This window comes from Lipotes vexillifer, unplaced genomic scaffold, assembly GCF_000442215.2.
Source record: "Lipotes vexillifer unplaced genomic scaffold, Lipotes_vexillifer_v1.1 scaffold584, whole genome shotgun sequence".
In the NCBI taxonomy this organism is placed as follows: domain Eukaryota; kingdom Metazoa; phylum Chordata; class Mammalia; order Artiodactyla; family Lipotidae; genus Lipotes; species Lipotes vexillifer.
Window position 1 is genome coordinate 2,533,065 of NW_006783036.1, and position 3,603 is coordinate 2,536,667.

At 61.1% G+C, this 3,603-nt stretch overlaps 1 protein-coding gene across 1 annotated transcript in view; it reads left to right on the plus strand.

Moving 5' to 3' along the window:
- Positions 1–3,399: 3,399 nt before the first annotated feature.
- Positions 3,400–3,603, plus strand: part of HSP90AA1 (heat shock protein 90 alpha family class A member 1) — a 5,879-nt gene continuing 5,675 nt past the window's right edge. Inside the window, exon 1 of the mRNA XM_007455626.1 lies at positions 3,400–3,583. The gene's annotated coding sequence lies outside the window, so the exon portion shown is untranslated. The remainder of the gene's footprint in view (positions 3,584–3,603) is intronic.

The following is a 3,603-nucleotide window of genomic DNA, read 5'->3' on the forward strand; positions in this document are numbered from 1 at the left end:
CCCTATGAGGAAGACACTTTCACACCCATTTTTCGGACGCTGAACCCAAGGCACAGAGGGAGTAGGTGACTTGCCTGGGTCATGCAGATAGGCAGTGGCAGAGCTGGGATTTGAATCTGGGACACCTGCATCCAGGGTCCGTGCCTTGTGTCCCACTTTATCAATGGAGGGACACTGAAAGGTTTCAAATGGTAGAGAAAAATGATCAGATTCCTGACAGCAAGATCACTTTGGGATGAGCTCAACAAATATTTAGGAGCTAAATCTGCAGGACTTGGAGATGTATTAGAATAGTGTTGAGAGAGGAGACGGCTGGGTGCAAAAGAAGTGAGAGTGGACGGCAGGGCTGGAGGGCTCAGCAGTGCCCATGCCAGGAGGGAAGGGGCCCCCACATCCTGAGGACCTGTTTCCATCAGGGGATGGGCGGGGCCTGGTAGAAAGGTAAGATGGTGGTGCGCAGGGGTCCCTAAGGAAATTCTTGCGGAAGGTCCACTAGAACACTGAGAGGGGACGGTGTTTCAGGTGGAAGGAAGGGTGTATGCACGGTGCTGTGGGGCAGCTTGTGGAGTCAGGTTTAAAAGGAGAGCGATGCGGAGCACAGCGGGAACTGAGCACCGGTGGGCGGCAGGGGCACCCACAAGGCCTGGCAGGCCTGGGTAAGGAGCTGTCTTTCTCTCTGGAGTGACGGGGCGTCAGCCAGTGTCTGGGGAGTGTGTGCAGGAGGGGACTGACGGGGCCAGATCTGGGCTCTCACAGCTCACCCCAGCTACAGAGTGGAGACACACCAGAGCAGAGGCAGGAAGCAAGCAGTCTGGCGGCTACGGAGGGCTTCCAGGTGAGCGGCTTCCAAGCACTGGGGGAGGGGTGGGGGACGCGGATGGAGGAAAGTGGACAGACTCAAGAGGTATCTAGGAGATAGAAGTGGCAGGGACCACGCCAGGTCCCCTGCGGGGATGCCTGGGGTTCTAGAAGGTGGTGGGATAGTCATCTGGCTAGTGAGCCCTGGAAGAAAGCCAGGTAGGTGGGGGAAGTGAGGTCAGCACCCGAGTCTGGAGCTGGAAGAGGGCCAGCGAAAGGCCAGGGGGAGAGGACGAGTCTAAAGAGGGTGCAGCGAAGGAGCAGCGGGGATGAGGGAAACCCCAGCGTGCTGCTGGTGTAACCAAGCGGAGGGGTCGGGAGGGCACCGGCGGTTGGTGTGGAACCGGTCCCAAACGTCTGGAGGGATGAGACCAAAAGGATCCTTGTACTCAGCGACTGAGGTCGACAGGCAGGCAGGCAGGCAGGCGAGAGCCGGAGCGCAAAAGGATTTGGAAGAAGGGTGTTAAGGCCGGAGCTTGCTGGGAAACCCTGGCTCCCCAAGCGGCCTCTGGAGGAGGGGGGAGAAAGCTCCAGAAACCGAGAATTTCACAGCCGGGGCCTTGAACGGCTCATCTACAAGAAATCTTACACCTCCCGGGCAGTGGCCCGAGTGGAGTGGAAAGAAGCGGGCCGGGCCTCCGAGTCAGGAGAACAGGAGGGCGGCTGCCGGGCTACAGGAAGGGAGCCCTTGCGCGGCTGACAGTGGCAGTGGCGACAACGAAACTTCAGCGCTACCACCCCATCTCCCCTCCCCCGCTCCCTCTCCTCTTCCTCCCCCCTGCCCGCCCCCAGCCCAGGCCGCAGGGAAAACCCGGGCCGCCGGGAGCTTCCACACACAGCTGGGGCCAGAAACACATTTTACAACGCACCCCAGCGAACGCTAACAACCCCCATCTACCCTCACCACGTGGCTGGTAGTTTCCAGTCTATTTTGCCTGTTTTAACGCTAGTCAGGACGCCCTGCGTCGATTTCACTGCCTCCTGAAGAGTCTCCAGCCCCAGCGGAGAACCCTGTTGCTGGAAAAGCTGGGTTTCTCTGGAGACTAGGAAGTGGAGGGAGTCGTCAGTCAAGTTTGTTTACAAGCTATGGAGCTTCCAGATTGTTCGGGGGGGGGGGGCAATGGTGGGAGGAGTTAGAGACAAAGGAGCCAGGAGGAGGGGGAGGGTTTACCGGGAGAGGCCTGGGCGGGGCAGGGGTGCGCTGCCGGGCGAGCCTCGGTTTCCTCAACGGTGAACAGCCCCCCGCCCCCGCTTATTGACCTGGGTGAAGCCCAAAGACGCCACCCCGCCTCCAAAATTCTTCCGTGATCTGGCACTATTCTAAACACGTTTGGAACTCCCATTTACAAATTGGCTTTTAAAGCAAGTTAATCACCCAAACCATGAATTACATACTTCGTATGGAAACCTCAAACTACACAAAAGAGTTAAGTAAAAGAGATGAGCTTTACAAAATCATGATGCGCGTAGCTGGGTCAGTTTGCATGGTCACCACGTCCCGGAATTCCAGACTAGGGCCCGCAACGCGTCGAAGGATACGGTTTTAAAACAAACCCAAAGTAGGTACAAGTCCCCAAGGGACTGAGCAAGAGCTGGGAGAATTCCGTATTTTGTGTCCGTTTCAACATTTCTTCCTCGTCGCAGCGGGGCCTAAGGACAGGACCAGTCCCCAAATACTGAGCGGTGGCCTGCCTTGAGGTGGGGTCTATAGCGATGTGTGGGGAAGCCCTCGTTCCCCATCCCACCTCAGCTTCAGAAACAGCCGCACGGGAGCCCCACGAAGCCCAGGGGTCCCCTTTGCTCCCCATGCACATGCGCGGGTCACCCCTCCCTCACACACCTCTGCACCCTACACCCAGGCCGGAGCCCCGGGCCTCTGCATAATGAAGGTCTGGCAGGCACCTGTTGCCATAATTCCTGTACCCTGAACCTATAATCGCTGACCCCGGCCAAAAAGCGCGCCCCGTACCTCCCGACCCGGCCCTAGACGCCCAATCGCTGCCCCGGGCCCCCAAACCCCTAACCGTGGCTCTGAGCCTCCGATCAGTGCGCCGGGCGTATACATGTGACACGTGACCGGACCCCTCACCCCTGCTTCGATTTCCTACATGCGGCCTCAAGGCCCCAAACCTAGCCCCAGGCCCCAGTTTCGGGCCCTGACGGTGGAGGACCCGAAGCTTCCACAACCTGGGTACACGTTGTAACCACCGACAGTTTACTTTTCTGCACTTCACAGAGCCGCGAGCACGGGCACTCAGCCCCCGGGCACTCAGTCCCCGGTCGCACTCCCCGCGGCCTGGACAGGGGTGGCGGTTCACCAGGGCGGCCGTTGGGCCGACGCGCGCCGAGCAGGGGTCGTGGGGCCGGGGCCGACGGCGCGCATAACGCAGCAGGCGCGGGGGGCAGGGCTGAGGGTGATGGCCCCGGAAGGCGCGAGACCTTCCCGAGAGCTCCGGCGGGCGGCGGCCGTGGGGGGCGGGGCGCGAGGGCGTGGGGCCGCGCGGGCCCAGGGTAGGGACGGGCGGCGTCCAGGGCGCAGGCGCAGGCGCGCGGCCGCGGCGGCGGTTGGGGAGGGTTCTTCCGGAAGGTTCGGGAGGCTTCTGGAAAAGGCGCCGCGCGCTGGGCGGGCTCGCCTCTATATAAGGGAGGCGCGGGGACGGCGCGCCAGTTGCTTGTACGTCCTGGTGTTGCGTCCCTCCGGAGCTTTTGCGGTCCTTTAGCCGAGGTGAGGGGGCGGCGGCGGGG